Below are 19976 nucleotides of genomic sequence, written 5' to 3' on the forward strand. Positions count from 1 at the left end.
GAACACTCACTTATATAATGGGAGAAGGTTACTTTATCACTGTCAGTTTTCTCAATCTGCCATACCACAGTGGAAATGCATATGCTGATTCGCACACTCATACACACACACGCAATCCAATTTACATGCTTGGGGATGATTCATGTTGCATTTTAATGGACGTGTTCTGAGATAGTGATTTAAAATGTATTTGAAATGACAGATTAGAAAACTGTTTATAGCACACCTCATTGAAGGCCCCTGTATGCATGCTTGACTAAGTTCTGCTTCACCTGAAACATCAGTAAATATGCCAGAATTGCTGTCATCCATGTGCTATTTTAAGTAGCAGATGCCTAAAATATTTTCATCAGGATTATCACAGGGCTATGAACAGGTAAGACAGCATTTATGGATAGTTTGTGTAGCTGTTTCATTCCTCTGGTTTGGGGGATTGCCTAACATCTGCCTCCCAAGCTGAAGAAATGTCCCCAGCCTTACTGTCCTACCTGACAACCACTGGAGAGCATCCCTGATGTGCATGTGCCAGTCCCAGTTTGTTTTGTAGGAGCACGTAAGGTTGTTGTATCTCTGCTCTGGCAACGTACACAGCACCCTTTGCACACTTACTGTTAAGGCTCTGGGGTTTGGTGATTAGGGAGATGGAAACGAAAAGCATTAGAACAGCTGAGATGGAAGGAAAATGTAACTTCAGAAGTGAAGTCAGATGCCTGATAGAGCGTTTCAATTTTATAAATGTGTCTGAATACAGGTAAAGCCAAAAAATATTCTTAAGAAAAAAAAAGTTAATTTTTCACCTGTCATTACAAATCATAAACTTTACTTGTCATGGCTGGTAACTGTGACTGACATCTGATTTAATCTCAAGAGATCATTTTGTTATGCAGATATTCAGATCTCAAATTCAGCAGGTATGACTGGTAGAATTGGTTTAATGGTACTCCAGGAAACCAGTGGCAGACTGAATAGAAGTGAAATGAGAGGCCAAAAGATTTCTAGAAATGCTAGAGAAGTTTACACAAGTACACCAATGTAAGCATTTTCACGTCCATCTCTATATCCACTGTATTGCAGTGAAAATATGACTGCTCTTTATTACTGGAGTAACAAAAGCTGGATCCTCATATGGCAGATTGATAGATCTAATTTATTATTAGAACATTATTCTTATATTACTATATATTTTACAGTATTATCCTCGTGAATTATTACTGTACTGTACAAGCAAAAAAGGGGGGGGGGGAAAAAAGTTATGTGCTGCAAAACAAGTCAATGGCTGGTTGCAAAGACATTAGGCAGTAAATGGGTCCAGACACACAGATGGGCTGGGAGTAGCCAGAAACTGAACTGGTACAGGCTAGCCTGGTCCCATCATTGCTCTGTATACTACAGGAACATTTCACTGCTTGGTATTTTTGCTGGCATTTCAAAGAGGAGGTCTGGGGGGCATCGGGGCACAGAGGCTTACATGGCCTTCCTGTGAGCGGTCGGGCCGGGAGACCACAGGAGTGCACTCATCCAAAATGAGCAATTAACTTGTGTGTTGGTATGTGCGTGAACATGCAGGCTAGAGAAAGGTTAATAAATGAGGCAGAAAAAGGCAATGCAGTGAAGTAAAGCAACGAGCTTGAGGAATTTTGTTTTGAAGTATTGTGGCCAGGAAATAAAGTAACACAGCACAGGAACAACGTTGGCGTGGCCGTCGTGTATTTTGTGAGGGGGAAGCTGAGCTGTGTGCTGAACAAGGACGGCTTCATCATGTTTGGCTGTGGGATGTTGAACTGTAGCAGTTTCACTGACAGAGGCCCCGGTGTGCATGAAAGCAGTTCACGAGACGGACTGGGTTTGCAGTCGCCTCCTTTCCCATAGAGATGTAGGTGCGTTGGCATGGAAACCACCTGTCCAGCCGTGAGGGCAGTGCCACAGTTAAAACAGGACCCTCTGAGGAACCCCAAACCTCTCCTTTGGAACCACAGCAGCCAAGTTCTCGCCGGTGGCGTTGCGAGCGCTTAATACGAGGCCCGTGGGCGGTTTACATCGCTCCGGCTGTGCTCAGGTGCTTGGCAGCCGTCGCCTCCCCGTCCCCATCCCCGTCCCGGGGCTCCTCGTCCTGGCGGAGGAACGCGCCCGGCTCCCCCTGCCTCCTCCTCCTGCTCCTCCTCCTCCCTCAGCAGCGGCCGGGAAGCGCGGCTGGGGGCGGGCAGGGCGGCAGCGGCGCTGCCCACATCGCCTCAGCGGCTGCCGCGGGGCCGCTGCGGAGCGCTCAGGTACGGGCCCGGGGGCGGGCGGCGGGGCAGGAGGGCTGCGGGGCTGCGGGCCGGGCCGGGCCGGGCGGTCCCGGAGTGATGACGCGCTTCCTGCCCCCCCCCGCCGGGGGTCTGCGCCTCGAGTCCGCAGCGGCGGCAGCTGCGGGCGGCGGCGGCGCGGGAGCGGGGTGAGGAAGGACGGGAAGGGAGGAGGAGGAGGAGGAGGAGGAGGAGAGCGGCGGGCTCGGGGGCTCGGCAGCGCCGCAACCACGCTGTTCCCGGTAGGAGCCCGCGGGGACCCCCGTCCTGCTCCGCCGGTGCCCGCTGCAGGGCGCCCGCTCCGTGCCGAGCCGAGCCGCCGGGAGGGGACGGCTCCGAGCCCGCTGCGGGCAGGGCAGGGGGCGGCTGCCGCGTCCCGGCGGCGCTGCCCCACCGCAGCCCCGTGCCCCGGGGCCGGAGCCGGAGCGGCTCCCTCGGGGCTGCGGCCGGGTGGTGGGGGGCGGCGGCGGCGGGGGGAGAAAGCTCTGTGCTCGCTGCACGCTGCAAGTGACGGCCTCACAAGGGCGGTCGTGCCGTGCATGCAGCTCTGTGTCTGTGGGTGTGCGTGGGTGTCCTCGAGCCCCGCTGCTCGCCCCGGGCTGCCCGGCTTGGTGCTGCCGGGCCGTCTCCTGGTGCGGCGCCTTCCCCGCACCGCGGGCTGGGCTCCCCGCCGTGCCCGGGCACCCTCCTTGTGCCGGGCCGCCCTGCCCCGCGGCTGCGGGATGTGCAGGAGTCCTGCAGCTGGGGCTCCTGCTGCCTTCGTCTTCTGAGGGGCTCTGCCGTGCCGACCGGCAGCTTGGATTTATTTGGGTTCTGCATCGGGTTTTGTGTCAAAACACTGCTGCAGTGTCTAGCTGGAAAGACCATGGGAATGGTCAGTGATTCAAAAGCTCTGTCCGATTAAATAGCTGCCCGCTTTTATCCAGCTCTTTTATAAGCTTATTTTACAGAGCTGGGTTTTAGAGCCAAGTTTGAGCCATGTTAAATTTCAAGCCAGAAGGCCAACTCTGGGTTTGAAAGCATGGTACTTCAAAGCATCAGATCTGCATGGTTGAGAGAGCCCATTAACTATGGAAAATGCCCATAAGATTAGAAAGCAAACAAACAACAGATCTACCAGATTGCTCTTGCTTATGTACCGCAACATGTATTTTTATGTGTGTGTCCACGTGTTCTAAGTATAGGTGAAAGCTTCCAGTGTTAGTTTTAAGAATACCTTACAAATCGTAGTAAGTGAAAAACTTTAACATTTGTTTGAGGTAATGGTCAAACGGTACACCTGTTAGCTAGGCTGATGATGATTGACGTTGTCTGAACTGCTACTTTTGCTTTATCTTTCAAAATATGAAATATTTGAGGCAGTTCCTTGTGATTGAAGGCTACCACAGAGCTAGGAAAAAGCCTCTTGCTTCTGGCAAGTGTGTTTCATATGAGTTTAACAACCGTTCATTTAGCTCACTGGTTCTGCAGAGCTAGAGAATTAAGCTGATTTTTCTTCCAGCTTTCCCATTTTTATTGAGCCTAAATAGGAGAAGAGCTCTTGTTTCTGGTTGTGAGTCTAAGTCTCCGAGTTATCTGTGACAAACTTGGTCAACATTTAAGTTTTGAATCTTTGTGTAAGACTTGATAATGAGTGTAACAATTTCTAGTAGGATATCCATTTGTTTTATCATCCAAATTATAGCACTTTGCCCTGAATGCTTCTGAATAATTGTCCTGTGTGTTCTTAGAGTAACATCTGTTGCATGATATCATGTAATGGAATGTGGTACAGCTTAATTTAAGTTGATTTGAAACGTTGCCATTGCACTGTAGTAGTGCCTCAGAGGGCGAGAGGTTTTTTTTGAGGGGTGTGTATGTGATGGATTGGATAGGAGTAGAAGATGCTGAGAAACATCAATTTGCATTTGAACTGCAAAGGATTAAGTACTTTAACTCTGAGCTTGGTTTGCTGTGCAGTTTTTCTTAGACTTCTTTCATGATCTGCCAACTAATCTAATCACCAAATTCTACTTACATTAGGAAATGCATCTGTAGTTAAAAATATAACTGATTAGTGTAAAACAGCACTGCAGTCTATTCAATTCTTTTTTTATTTTTGGAGAGGGAGGTGTGGGCTTGACAGAAGTATCTGGCTGTGGCATTGCTTGAACTGCATAATCTTCATGATGACTTGTTTTTTGCTGTGAAAAAAAAAATACTTTATCCGATATTGCTCTGGAAAGACTTGACCCAGCATAGCAAGGATGTTCTGAAGCATGCATAGTTGGACTATGTCACTTAGTATGCTTACCTGTGGAATATATATCTATCAAATCTGTGCGAATGTGAGGTCTGGGCAGCTTCCAAAAACGCCAGCACTTAATTAGTCATTACAGCTAGACAGGAGTAGACATCCACCTCCATTCCTTATTGTGGCATTTTAGGGTCCGACAGCTGCTGCAATAACAATACTGTGTGTTCGTGATGAGATGTGGGCAATGCTGCTTGCTGAACCATCATTCCAAGACATAATGTTAGCATTAAAATACCAAAAACAATGTTTGAAGTAATCCTCATCTCCTCTCTAAACTTTGGGGTTTTCAACAAACTGCCAAATGTGTAGACATCCTGATTTTTTTAAAAAATAAACTCAGTTTCTTTCTAAGTTCTCATCCAGATGTTGCTTTTGCACTGGATTATAATTAAGAAGGGGAGAGATGTGTGAGAGCACTGAATCCAGCTTTCCAAAATTCATTTTTTTCCCTGCTCATGAATCCTTTAAAGATTTGGCAAGTCTGTTTATACATGTGTCTGCAGACAATAGAATGCTGATGCAAATTGAGAAGAGGAAACAAAATGGTTGGGTGTTGTTGCAAAGCAGGGGGGGGGAGGCTGTCTCAGTGTGTAATATTTTGCATGTTAGGTTTCATTTGTTTGCTTTTGCATTGCAGTATGTCAGTCAGAACACATGTTGCTGGTGTGTAGTTGAAGTTGTTTCTGGTAGTTTTGTCTGTTTGTACCCAAAGGAGAATGCCAGGTTTTCCTTAGTGAGTTTTCCTTTTGACCACATGTGGTAATAAGAACAATAAGTAAATTGAACTGAAGAACTTGTGGTGGCAGGGACGACGCAAATAAAACAGCAGAGCTTTTTTTTTTCTTTTTTTTTTTTTTTTCTGTTAGGCAGAATAGTTAAGGTCTTTTTATCCCTGGATGAGACTGTTAGGAGTATGGACATCACATCTCTTTTTAAGAGATTATCTCTTAAAATCAGTAAAAGATTATCTTTTACTGAGCTACTTAGACCTGTAAATGCAAGGCTGATCCACGCGATGCTGAAATTTTGGGCCTGCTCATTTGTTAGAAAACTGTGGCCTTCTATCTCTGGATGCAATAGGCAGATGCCTTTCAAGTGAGGCTTGGCGATGAGCCTGTGGTTAGTTTTTGTGTTAATCTTGTAACTGTGAATGCTGATTTCTGTACCTGCTAATGCTGCTGAAAACCCATTTCATGGTAGTGGCAGAGCATCTTTTCCCTGGGCGTGTTACGTGCACACATGATTATATTGGAATTGAGTTTGAATTAGCCTGCATACTTAAAGCAATTGTGATAACATTTTGATGTTTCCCACTTCCAGCTGCAAGTTGGTATTCCATCCCCCGAGATCCACCCCCTCAATTCTCAAAGCTCCAGTGCTTTTTTGCCAAAGCATATTCATAAAGCCAGAGAACACAGACTGACTTCACAACATGAGGGTGGCCATACAATAATAAGTCTTGTCTTAAAATATCTTTACAGTACTATGCTGTTGACTTCTTACTCGTAGTCCCTTTACTTGGCAGCAGCCAGCTGAATTTCTGCCAAGGTGGGTCAGACAGGCACTCGAAACTGCCTCACTTGCATTCTCCGTAGGTAGCTCATCTTTCTGCTTTTGGGCAGCAGGAAGAAAGTGGCAACTGAAGTGAATTGTAAATGAACCTTGGGTCTTTCTGTCTGGCAGCTTTTGTAACACTGAGATTTTATTTCCATAGAAAAGTGACATTTAACACAGGAAGAGGCCAGGAAGGTTTCACTCTTCTAAATCACAGCAAATAACCATTAGGGTGATGAAGAATTAGTGGTACTATATGGGACATTCGGTTTTTCAAGCTGAATAACAATTTACATTTCTATCAGCTGAGGTAGAAGTGTTTGTTACTGCAGTGTGTCAGTGTTGAGTGGGGTGAGAACTTAAACGATAGGATTGTCTTCAGTTGAGGAAGGCCTTCAGAGCTGCATAGGGATTTTCTTAGCACACGTATGCTTGCATATTTGTGTCTAACGATCTCCTATTTTTCTTGGGAGCTGGCATCTGTAATATTGTACGTTTGCCTTTGTTGCAGATACGTGGAATCTAGCTTTTAATGTAGACAATTGACAGAGGTGGTATGTACTAATGGGAAAGCTGTTTCATTTTTTGGAATGTGATACTTAAAGTTCAAATGTAGACGAAATACATAAGCATAAAACAATCTTGAAAACTTACTGGTGGTAAAAATCAGGCTTGAATGTGTATTAGTGGAAACATTAATTGGCCCTAAAGGCATTGATGGGAAGTACCTCTTATCTTTGACTGTCCAATTTCAATATGCCAAGTACTGTGTTAAAGGAAACAGCAAGGTGGTACTTGCTGGAGAGACAGAGAAAGAAACCAGGCAATGAATTTTTGGCAGAATTGATAATTCAACTGTGTTGAAGAAAAGACCTGTAGTGATCTATTTGGAGGGGTGGGGGTAGCAATGTGATGGCGGTGTAGAACTAAAACACAGTGCTTTAGACATGATAAAAATGTTGAAATAACAGGACAGAATTGAAATCCATCGATGGGCCTATAAATGGATGTATGAATAAATGAGGTCAGGAATCATAACTTGAATGCTACATTTCCCTGTAGCTTGCAAGTTCTGTGTTTCCTTGTAATCGTCCTGTTTTTGGCTACAAATTTTCTTGTCTTAATTTTTGTTCCTGGTTTAAGGAAACATTTCCCGTTGGCAAGAGGTATCTGAGTTACCTGGGGAAAGAATCGAGTAGTCGCCGCTGCTGCATGGCAGGACTGCAGGGTCAAGCAGAAAGGAACAGTGGCAGGCCTCCTGAGCCAGAATATCACTGAACTATTACGGGGAGGGAGAGAGAAATGCCCAGCTTCACTTTAAAACAGCAAAGGCTGTGGGAAATGAGATAATTTTGTTGTGATGTTTATAGCACTCCTGGGAAATGTTATGTGCATTAGCTTAAGATGTACAGTCCCCAGAGGAGAACCCAAGGTCTTATGTGCACCTACCCTGGAAAATGTTAATATTTTGAATTAAAAATAAAAAAAAAATCATTGGCTGGTTTTGTGGTTGTAGGTAAGGCCTGGGTCAGTGTGGTTGTAGGTGAATTGCCTAATTCGATGTTCAGCTGCAGCATGATGCTAACCAGACTTAAAAGCAGCTGAGGATGCCAAGAGAAACATAACTGAATGTACAGAAGAAAAACCCATGAAGGAAGCACGATTAACTGGATTTTGCCTAGTGAGGTAGGAGAGGCCAGACTGTGCATTAGCAAAAGCACAAACCCAGGCACCAAGAGGACAGAAAGGGGATTGCAATGAGTTAAATGGGCCTTGTCTAAGGCCACTGCGTGCAGAAGATATAGTTAAGTATGGGATAAGTTCAAATGGATTCATGGGTGCTATATGGGTGAGTGACATTTTGTCCCTTGAGATACAAGAAAACAAAGGCCAGGGGCTAAACAGAACGAACCCTTCCCAGGAGCAGGAAATAGTTTCCTACTGATGCTACCTGTATCCATTGCACTGCCTGTGGTAGTTGGAGAACATGGATGCTTGAGTTTTTCCTCCTTTCCTATGCTGCCCTGTTGTGTTGTCCCAGACAGCCACCTCGTTCCAGAAGAAGCAGACACTCGGCTCTTATGGGGAGACACGTAGCTGTTCCTGAAAGAAAATGGTGCAGGCTTGAGAGATCCCATGGTAGTGATCACAAGAAACCATCCCATGTTAACACCAAGTCTTTAAGTACCAAAGTACCATGGGAAACAATACTATGAAGCTTGATGATCTTGAGGAAAAGAATTACATTTAGTAGCTGACCATGTAGTGGCGCAGTATGGTTTACAAGACCAGCTGTGCAAATCAGATAAAACCTGGGAAGTTTTCATGTTGCATGGTTTTGAGTGTGCCTAGTAGTGTTATGGTGTGTTATTTTTTTCTGTGTCTGGGGATCACGGTAACCATGCATTTGGAATTGTATTATCTGTCTTCATGCTTTACTTTGTAGGCAATTCATGGCAAACCCTGCGGTGTCTGGCCAGTGCTGTGCTAAGAACACTGCAGGCCACTCCAGGTGACAAATACTCAGCAGCTGTACCACTTGGGGACAGACATCGTGGAATCAGGCAGGCGATACTGGCCATGCTAGCCAACCATTTCTGCAATAGTTGCTCTGTTCATTAGTGTTAGGGAATCTGGTGCTTAATATAATTATCAATTTTTTATGAAGTTGCTTTGGGAACTTCTGTAAGAGTCATCTTAACACAAAGTTCGGCAGCTGCTCGGTGTGTGTGTACATGTACACCTGTATTAAATCACTTTGAGTAGTCTGCTTCCTAAGCATGCTAACTACCCTGATCTAACAAGATACTTGAGTTTTCTTTGGTTGAGGCTTTTTTTTCCCCTTCCATAGAGAAGGTTGTTACAAGGAGTACTGTTAGCCCAGCTCCAAACCAGAGATTGTTGGTTTTATGAACAGTCTGGAACAAGGGGTGCTCTTTGTTAGTAACTTGTGCCTGTTTTAATAAAAAAATTATCTATGTTTGTTTGTTCATGGAGGTTCAAGTCATGTTCTCTTAGTCCAATTAATATTTTGTCTTTAGCTCCTTGTCATTTGGTCTTGATAAAGCATTGCTTTATACAGTTTACCATGCTTGGTTGTCTGACAAGCCTTAACCATATGAGGTATTTTTAATTCTGTAATTGGTGGGATGGTGATGGCATGCTATAGCCCATCAGTGTGGGTTTCTGAGTTTTCACAGTCTTGCAGTGGGGTAAGATCACTTGCTTGTTCTTAACTTCCCAAACTTAATTTTAGTCTGCAGTTCTTGCCTTGTGTGCACTACACATGAACAACAAAACTTTTTTTTTTTTTTTTCCCCTCACTTTGTGAGATCTAGTTCTAGTGTAAGTGATATATTACCCATTGCCTTACATGGTAACTCGCAAGCTACCGATGAAGCCGTGAGTAGTGTTGTAGTCATCGTTAAACAGAAGTTATTGTGTTCAAATACTGATGATCAAAGCAGAGTGGGAAGGGGGATTTGAAGTCTGTTTGCTCAGGTGTTGAACTGAGGTGTTCAGGATCCTGTATTCTTGTATAGCTGCATATTAGAAAAGCTGCTAGCCGTGCATTGATCCTGCTGGTTGATGCACATGGATTTTGAAGGAAAAAAACAAATCTGCCACAGTATCTTTGCATGCAGCAACGCTTTTCAAGCGAGATGAGATGAATAAGATCATCTGTAGGGTCCCTACAGAGGGCCCTAAACCACTTGTGCATTTCCTTGGTTAGAATTCCTTGTCTTCACTTGCCTCGCATTCTTGTACTTTAAATGGGCTGTTCGGTAGTGTGACCCCTGTGTGTTGTGTTAACAAACAAATTCTAATGATCACACCTTTGTGAAGTGTGGCCTCAGGTCATGCCACATAAACTTTTAGAAGTAAGCATTCCTAAATAATTGAAGTATTTTTTTTTCTTTTGTCTAGGACTTCTAAGACGGGACAGTAATTCTTAACTCTGTTTGTTGGCCAACACAATGTAGTTTTCATCTTGCCTTGGGCTACAGAGCTTCCCTTAAAGATAAGTTTCAAGTACCTGCTAAACATCTGCTATCAGGCGGCAATACTGTCTTGGTACCCACCCAATAAGTGTATCTCTGCATGTACAGCTTTTCGTAGCTGTCATGGGAGTTGTAAGGAATTAAACACAACTTCAGTCCCTGAAGAGGATGCAGAAGCAAGGTGGGCTTGCTGATAAGTTCCTTCGGTAAAAAGGGAAGATTAAGGAGGGAGTTGCTTTTTCAGTTGTTTACAAGGAACCTCATAAAACCAAAGGGAAAAATTTAGAATGAGGACAGAAAATACATGGGTAAAAGAGAGCAGTTTTTTGTTTTGTTTTGTTTTTTAAGTGTAGCTTTGTAAAGACAGAAGATTTGCAGTATAGTGCAATTGGTATTGACTGATTGGTATTGATCTTTTATTTTCTTGACTCTATACTTAAAATTTTTTGCTCAAGTTGTACCTTACGTTATTTAAAATAAAATTGCATTACTACCTCTGAAGTAGTCTTTGTACTAGTATGATCAGATAGAGAAAGCAATCATCTTAACTTCTAGAAAGTCTGTTTCTGTGTAGTGAGTATGTGGTACCAACATGTATTTCTTAAAGGCTTTTTTTTTTCCTTTTAGAGTTAAATTGTTTTTTAAGAGGAGAGTCCCCAGTTTAAAATATTTTATTTGTGACATTGTTCTATACATTTATTCTCTGGGATCCCTCTCTCCCTCATTTGGAATGGGTAAGAATAGCAGGAAGCAGCTGTGGGTGCTACTTCACATGACAGGTGAGTCAAGATGCTGGAGACATGTTGTGCAAGTGATGCTTACCTTCCTTCAGGTAAAACCACCTTCCTTGGTGTTCATTAGAGGACAATTGTTTGTTTGTTTTTTTGTTTTTCTGCCTGGTCAATTTAGAGATACTTGAAACATTTGTACTTGTTGGGAATTTGGAAATTCTAGCAATTCATATTTAAAATGTCTCCAACTGGCTTAGAATTAGAAAAGCTTTCTTCTGACAATACTTAAAGAATATTCAAATGCACATAGGAAAATGCTCGTTACTCTGTACTACACAATTAGGTAGTATGTAACTATGTACTTACTGAGTACTACGCTAATGAAGACCTAGTAGTTGTACAACCAAGCTTGTCTAAGAAGCATGACTCTTGGAAGCAGCTGGTTGGATCTAGGCTTGGACAGTGCTGGTTGACAGAGCACTGTGAGGGCGTCAGTGACCACTAGGTAGGGAAACAATGGGCACATGTGATAGTGGAGCTGGAACAAGTAGGGCAGAGGTTACCCTTTACTTCTGTTTCTTGTTTTTTGTTCTTTGGGGTTTAAGGAATGCTTGCATGAAAGCAACTCTTTCTTCAAAATGGGGCCAGACTGAAGTATTTGTATAAAAAACTTCAGGTGATATGGTTTGGGGAAGATTGTCAACAAGTGAACTTGCGTTACTGTTCAGCATACTTTGATTAGGTAATGCAAGTCTTGGGAACAAGGAAGTGAGATGTGAATGGTGTTGAAGAATCCTGGTGCTAGTTCTTTACCCTAGGAATTCAAGGGGTTATAACAAAGGATCTGTTTGTGTTCATCAAAAAAAGCAGTAGTGTCACGTGAAAGATGCAAGCCCTGACTAGTAATTATTAGAGTGAATTCAGAGCAGAATTTCAAAAGCTAAAAATGTGCATTTCCAGCAACCCTTGGTTTCCATTGCAGCTTTGATATTTATTTAAGAAATAAAGTGGGGATCAAGGGCACACAATCAATAAGCATTGGCCTCTTTTAAGTGTGTGGTGTCCAGGGACATATAACCAGCTTCCTGGAGATATCCACGGTTAGGTGTTTGGAGACTAAGGCATTTGTTTCTCCTTGTTTAGTTGCATCTACTTTGGAAGGCTTTCTTTGGCACGCAGAAGGGAAAAGGTTCTCACCTCTTCTGCAAAATCCTTTATGTAAAGAGGATACCTTTTAGGAAGGTTTTGACTATAATAGAAGTTCTGTCAAAGACAATTTCTGTATTATGTAAACTTGAAATTATATGTCGGATACATGAGCAGATAGTGGCTGCTGTTTCCACTCAAGGGGGGTGAGGTTTAAAGACTGTGTGCTTAACAATCTAATTGTTTAATAATAAAAATTGGCTAAGCCTTGATCTTAAGGTTCTCTCATCTCAATGTTATACTGCCAATGAGTGATACAGTGATGTGTCTTCCTAGTGGGATGAGTCAAGAGCTAAAGCATTTGAAATGTGTTTGCTTTAGAGGAGTCTGATTTTCTTGTGCTGGAGGAAATAAGCTGATGATTATACTGCTCTGAGACTGTCTGGAAAAGTCTGCAGAGTGCTGCAGCTTATGAGTATAATAGATTACAATTTAAATTTGCTTATATTGACAGTTAGTGGTTTCAAGTGGTCTCTTGGCTTGTTTGGCAGCAAGTCTTGCAATAGTTAATGTCTCATGCAGCTAAACAAAGAAGCAGTCTTTCTTGGGTGTTTGGAAGAAATATATAGGCCAAAGGTAGTGCTCACCAAGTAGCACAGAAAATGAATTTGCCAGTAACATGGCTTTGAAATCCCCGAATCAGGAAAAGAGGAAAAGAATCTAATTGTTTCATGTATCTTCTGTTGTCCTGCTGTATCTTCTGTTTAATGGTTTCAAATACATAGCAACTTAGTGTTACATAAAACAAGGTGTAGATAGGAGGTGGTTTCCATGCTTCTAACTTCAAATGAAGTGTGTTGATACCATCTTTCATTGAATGGGGTTGTTCCAAGTTATAGTCCTACTGGAATAGCTGCGCAATGGTGTTTGTGCTTACTGTTTGTTTATTGAGGTGTTGCTAACAATTACACAAGATAGAAGTGCAAAATGAAGTTTGACAGGGCTCAGTAGCAACTACAGGATCCTGAACACTAAGAAAAATGGTGTTTAACTTGCTAGGGCCCTAGGTTACGCCTAGGATGTAAGGATTTAGGTTTACATCTTGGAAAAGTGCATCTCTAGGTAATGTGGAAGACTGCATATACAATGCAAAACTGGTTTACACTTGATATTTGTAAGAAGGACTGCAGTAGCATTCAAGCAAAGAAAGCTTTTTGATCGTATTTTAAGAAGGTAGGGCTACCCTTGTCATAAGACTGTTACTATGCTTGAGGACAATGCAGATTATTCATGAGGTGGTCAAGTTGTGTTTTCTGTCACATATACTTATGATGTTCTCTTCTATCGAATGCAGTTTTTCTGTTATCCGTGGAAGCAGTTGAAGTCTTTGAAATACAACAGGAATCTGTGTACCTGTAAGTACGCAGAACCGTTGCACCCTCTATCAATGAATCACTGGCATCTATTTTTTTGTTTCTGCATTCTCATTCTCTCTCTCTCTTTCTCTCTCTCTGGGAAAAGTGAGCTTGGTAGTTTAAGGCCAAGTTCTCCTGTCACTTGATACTTTGTTCTTTTCGCACATAGCCAACTGTGGATTCCAGGGCACTGCTGGGGATCAGAGCTGGGTAGCCATGTGGGCAGGACTGATGTGGTTATACATGCTACAGTCTAAGTCCTCAACTTAGCACAGTATTTTCAAATTGTTGCATAAGTAAATAAATAAAAAATCAAACAGTTTCCAGATGTGCCCCATCAGGTTTGGCTGATGATAGATGTTACTTTAAGTGTATTCAACAGACGCCATGCCTAACATTACTGTAGTAGGGATTTGTTTCCTGTACATCTGACATTCAGAATCCAGTTGTGTCCATGGTATCACTGAATAGGACTTACCAAAAGTATAATTCAAATGTAGCAACATATTTTTATGAAACTATTTGTTAGCAGGATAAAATGAAGACTATATAGATGAACAAGACTATTGCATTTAACACTGGTGTTTTAGGTTAAGAATGTCTGAAGCCCACCTTATTATAGGCTCAGATATCCAAAGTACTGGCCTAATAATCCGAAAACCACTTTGACAATACTTGTTCAAGAACTTGTTACTGATGATGCTGTATGTGACAAATTAGCTATTTTTTGATAATGAAAGTGCAGCTTTTAACCTTCATGGGTGAATTGCTATCTATCACAACGAATATTGAAAACCAAACCTAATGATACTGAGCTAGGTTGTATAGCTAATGGTATTTTGTCTTGATAGCTAGCAATTTGGGAAAGATTAAAAGTGTGTTGTATCCATTTTACCTGCGAATGTATTCCTTTGTATTCAAGAGGATATAATTGACCTCATCTTGCAGTGATGTACACTTTTAGTATATTTTCTTTCAGCTTCCTGAGTGTTAATATCACTTTGACTGGGAGGCTTTTAGCATCTGGCATGCTCTCTACTTGTGTGTTGTTTAGCATTTTATAGGTTCAAATTCTGTTAAACTTAGTTAAGATGAGCTGTTATGTGTGTGCTTTTAATTTTCTTGTTCATTTTTAGCGGCAAAAAGAGGAAGCTTTAAGATTTTGTTAATTTTGACTTGTACTTGGAATATGAGGAGCCCATTTTTTTGGTGCACTGTAACTGTATCATGTATACTTAAGATGAAAGTCTGTTAGCCTTTGTTACTACTTATCCCAAAACTCAAAAATACATTTCTTGGATTTTGGTGTTAATCTTTTGTTTCTTAAATACCTGTTTTTTCTTATTTGTGAAGCTTTAATTTTTAGCGCAAATATGTACATGTTTTTCCTTTATTTTCTTGCCTTCCTTCCACCCTCCCCAATTGTTGATGTGGTAAACACTCCCAAAATATTTAGTAGCTGCATACTGGAGTGCAGCCTGTGAAAATAAAGGTGTCATTCTCTGGAAAATGAATGCCTGCAAGCACTGCTGCAGTTGCTGTCCTATTTTCCTATTTTGAGAAGAGCAAATCCTATTATACCTCAACTTCAATAATTTTGTCTCTTCAACTAGGTGTTTCAAGACTTCAGATGAATGCCATTTAAAAAAAAAAAAAAAAAAGGAAGAAGCAAACAAACAAAGTCAACAACAACAAACCCTCACAAATTCAGTGTCCAGTTATCAGGGATAGAGCACTTGGCCTCTGTAAAAAGCTGTTTTCTTTGATGGTTGGCAGATCACAGGACAGATAGCTGCTCTTTGAGTCTCCTTTTGCTTCTCTAAATAGGGAGCATGTATTTCAATTGCTTGGTGCTAATACTAAAAACAAGACTTGCTTTTTCATGTTGGGTGTGGTTTACAAGAAATACTTAGTTCCAAATCCTGGTGAGAAGAGCTCATTACTGAGTTGTTCCAGCAGCACAGAGATGCACCATCCAGACAGAACAGTTGTCATTAATTCCACTTTCTTCTCAGTTCATTTTTTCTGTGTGGAGATGGGGAATTTATTCATGGATTAGCAGGTTCAGATCTTACATCAAGGGTGTAGGGATTAGACTTCCTGTGCAGTGAGGAGTCTAACTTTGCTGTGGAATCTTAAAACCTGTGTGGCAGTGCACACACGAAATAGAGTGAAGCTGGGGGTGCTTCTGTTACATGAGTGACTGGCTTCTCATCTCTTTCTCAAATACAATTTTTTGATATACTTAGATCATGTAAGGTTGTTGATTGAACCAGTGTAAATCTTCAAGGTCCATTAAAGGCTGGTTTCTACTCCTTACGTTACATTTTAAAGCAAATCTCATCAGCACTTAGTATAATTTCATGCATGTTTTTCTCTGGAAGTCTTTTTGTTTCCATTCAAGAGTAGGTAAAGGGTTTGCTGTTGGTACCAGGTTGTAATAGCTGCCTTATCAGAAGACATGAAACTTCTCATGCAGAACTTTGAACTCATGCAGAACTTTTTCTCATGCAGTTCTGTGCTAAGCTCTGTAGTAAACGGGGTTGTAAAGCCTGTTTCTTCCTTCAGGTAAGCAAAGAAAATGTAGGTTCTCTGCTGGTTCTTGTGCTGGCAAAGAATTTGTGGTGATTCCAACAGAGCAGCAAGCTGATGTTCATTCTCTTGCGTGCAGGAGCATCTACAAACCAGCCTCCTGACATGAGTAGCTACAGTGTTCACTGCCATGCACTTTTTCCAGGAATTAATACCATAAATGATCTATAGTACAACACTTAGCTTCTTGATGCAGTTAGGGCAGAAAAACATTTGGGCAATGAGTTGACAGAAGACTTGTTTGACTTGCAATGTGCCTAGCAAATAAAATCCTCTCCTAACTCTTCAAAATTCAAACCATTCTTACGTTCGTAATTTGAATTAGTGTTAATTAATTTGACATTAGGACGGAAGTCATGATCAACAGCGTGCTTCGATATTTATTTATATTTTTTTGGTTATTTTTATGGGTAAACAAATAGATGTCATTAATGTTCCCCACTTTCTTGAAGCTGGACTAGAAGCTGGAGACTCCCTTTGAAAGAATGTTTCCAAATGTTGAAGTTTGCTTTCTGAAGGATACTTGCAGCCAAACAACATTTTCAAATAAGCCAGAGTAATGCAAAATCTATTCCTACAGCTGATAAGGAAACTAGTGTTAGTTGTGCTTCCTTACTCCACATTTCAATGCCAGCTACTTCAGAGTTCATTGCCTTTGGCATTAAAAGAAATGACACACAGAACACGAACTGCTGACTTTATTAGTGGTTTATTGTAGAGATGGTCAGTGTAGTTTGTCTCTCCAGTTTATGAAGTTTTCCAATTGTTGCTTTAGAGCATTTTGTTTGAAATACTTGTGCTTTTTGTTTATTTGTCCCTTCCCAGCAGAAGTAGCTTAGAGAATTGAGTATTAATTTGGAAACGACCTTACTTGCCTTCATTTATAAATAGCAGTGAGAAAGAAGGGGATTCCCCTGCTGCTCACACCCCATTCATAGCTTCCTTTTTCTGTTCAAACTGTGTCTTACAGTGTGCTTTGACTTCGAGTCCTCAACAAGTTGCAACAAATTCAGATGTACTCCAGAAACAATGCACTTTGGGTCATAAGCTGGGAAAGTCACTGTGATATGTGTTTTTTATTTTATTTTATTTTATTTTATTTTATTTTATTTTATTTTATTTTATTGTTTGTTTTTGTTTTGTTTGCTTTTTGCCTGGGACAGGATAAAAAAATTAGGTAACAGGAGACTTGTTGAAACGATTCTTTTGATATTCATAGCTACATGCTATTTTGTGTATTTCATGCATTGATTTACTATGCCTGAAATTTGAAGAAAATAAATCTTGAATGGGTGATAGAAAGGAAAAAACTTTTTGTTTATATTGCTTTCCCTTACATGGCTATGGTTCTTGTACTGCAGCTGTCATGGAAGCTAAGTCCTTGGAATAAATGATGAAGAAACTTTGCAATGTTTTGATGTGTGTTCTTTCTTTAACATTAAAAACGAAAAAAATCTTCAAAACTGTGATATAAAACATTAATAAAAATGCACTCTTATTAAATCAGGTATTTTAATATCACTATTGCTAAGTGTTCTGAACCATTCAGTTACAAATATTGCAATGCTAGTTAGTTGATAATTGTCTTACTAAAATGTGTCTTTGGCCAAATACAGGTAGGTGCTGGCATTTACCTTGTATGCAATCTTCAGATCTTACTACTTATATCTCTGACTTTGAAATGCAGTAAGTGTTGGTGTGTTGGAAGCAGCTGGTTACTTAAAAACATGATTGATACTTGATCTAGATCCTTGATCTTGAAAGTAATACCACTGGGACAACAAGAGTCCTAAGTCAGTGATTTCTAGTGGACTGAATGAAAAACACCTGTTTGCTGCACTGCTACGTAAAATGTTCTGTATCTGGCAGGTGGATGATAAAGCAGAGTTAGTGGTGTGCCATTATTTTGTGCATGATGTAATTCAGTTGTTTAAGGGAAAATGGAGTTAGCTTGGTTTCTAACTTGACTTAAGGGATAATGAAACTCATTTGGCATAGGTATTTGTTTTATATCATTTATCAAATCAAGGTACGAAAGCTGTGGGACAAATTAGAATTAGTCTGAAAAAGGTGAGCTGTGAATAGACTCATGCCAGTACTTCTCCATCCTTTCAGGCGCTCTCATCAGACAAGCTAAAATCAGATTTGTCTGATTCAGCCTCTCCATGACTGACACAACTAGGTCAGGAGCAGTGATTGTTTTTGCTCAGCATCTCTTGCTCATGCCCCGCTTCCCCACCCCCATCCCTTGGGTGCCCATTGGAGTGTAATTCTCTCTTAGATAGTGGACATTCTGTAATTTCACATCTTGGATCTTTGTCACCTATGTCTTTTAATTCACAATGCTGGACCTAAGACTGCTGAAAGTTAAGAACTCAGTCCTTCAGATGTGATCATTGTTTTCTGTTCCCTTCTGCTGGCTTCAGTACTCAGTCATTGATTCTACAGTCAGAACTGTTCCTAGGTTTTCATGCTGTCAGCAATACTAGCCAGAATCTTCTTTTTCACTAAAGATACACTGGAAGTAACATGATTCATGAAAATCATTACTTAACTTTTCATTTATTTTAGTTTCAGGTGAGAAATCTGCCTGCTAATAGAATGTTTAGTTGGCTTAAAACTTTTTGTTTTGTTTTGTTTTGTTCTTTCTATGCTGTTATGTTCAGTAGTCTTTTGAACTCAGTTTCATGGTATTTTGAGAATACCACTGAGGGAATGTAATTTTTCATCAGGGCTTGATATTGTGGACCCTTAAGCTGTTGCAGTCAACCTCAAAAACTCCAACATGTAAACTTATTTGTTAGCGTGGCAAGAGCTAGAACTTTTGTTTTTCAGGTTTTGTTAATGAGCATGGTTACAGTTACGAGCAGATGAGTTCTCAATAAGCCTAACTTTTGGCTGCAGTTCAGTTGTTGAATGTAAAAACTGAGGGGGTATGCACTGGAAGTGCTTACATAGTATAATGTATGACGTCTTGATGTCTTTCCTAAGTGAAGTTATTTTTAGGGCAATGAGGCAGGCAGTATCTCTACAGGCCTTACTGTGCATACATGGCTTGTGAAACATGATTTGTAGTAATAGGGTTCTCAGTGAAGAAGCTACAGCTATCAGGAGCCCTGGATCTTACATGTTGCTGTTTGTTGGACGTGACTCCAGCTGTATACAATCTTTATGAGTCACTAATGCCTCATGAAGGCAGCTGGTTGACCAGTAACATCACTCCTTTGAGAACTGAAATAAATAAAACTAATTGTAGAATCGAATCTCTTCTGTTAGGACCTGAACAGGCCTGCCCAGAAACCCTCCAACACCTTAGTTTTAGCTTTGAATACTTCACAGCTTTAGCTTTGAATGCCTCTGTGGGCATTATTTTATAACTTGCTAGGCAACATGCTGTTAAAATCTTGCTATTGCTTTAGTTAACTTGATATCTACTCAATTTTAAGTGACTGAAACCCAGAAGTATTGTTGGTTATTGTTTTCTATGCGCCAGTTCTGGTGCATAGGTCTAGAGGTAGCTCCCTAATTGTGTACTGCATCTGTAATATGTTGGTTAGAGCCTGGAGAACTTACAAGCTTGTTAGGCATCAAACAATGGTTTGAAAATAGTTATGTCCCCTGGTTGGACTAGTGGGGAAATTCCAGCTGCACAATTGAAAGTACAGTGGAAAAACCCTTAGGAAGTAGACTTGAAAGTGAGTTGAATAGTCCATGTCCTCGGGTCTTGATCCTTAAGGACAAAGGAGATGTGCCTACAATTTTCCCTTACCTGTTCATGCACGTGGGCATGATGCATATGTATGTGTGCACACAGAGCTAACCTCAAGTAAGCAATTGCTGAGTCCTCCGCTCTGTCCAGTAGAAGAATGGATTTACAGAAGCTGTGGCCTGTCATTGTAGAAATCCCTGTGAAAGACCTAGGTTGGTTTGATATCTGAGGTCTACTTGCTTTTCCC

At 41.3% G+C, this 19976-nt stretch overlaps 1 protein-coding gene across 6 annotated transcripts in view; it reads left to right on the forward strand.

Annotated features, from left to right (window-relative positions):
* The first annotated feature begins 2033 nt into the window (after window positions 1-2033).
* The window catches only part of TLN2 (talin 2), a 223329-nt gene continuing 205386 nt past the window's right edge, over window positions 2034-19976 (forward strand). For 3 of the 6 annotated variants that reach the window (XM_027466633.3, XM_072043211.1, XM_072043210.1), the window contains exon 1: window positions 2369-2527. The gene's annotated coding sequence lies outside the window, so the exon portion shown is untranslated. Of the gene's footprint in view, window positions 2268-2306; window positions 2528-19976 lie in introns of those variants that run through there. The other 3 variants (XM_038184743.2, XM_038184744.2, XM_038184745.2) reach the window with 3 other exon arrangements.

Source organism: Anas platyrhynchos, chromosome 11 (genome assembly GCF_047663525.1).
Source record: "Anas platyrhynchos isolate ZD024472 breed Pekin duck chromosome 11, IASCAAS_PekinDuck_T2T, whole genome shotgun sequence".
NCBI lineage: Eukaryota > Metazoa > Chordata > Aves > Anseriformes > Anatidae > Anas > Anas platyrhynchos.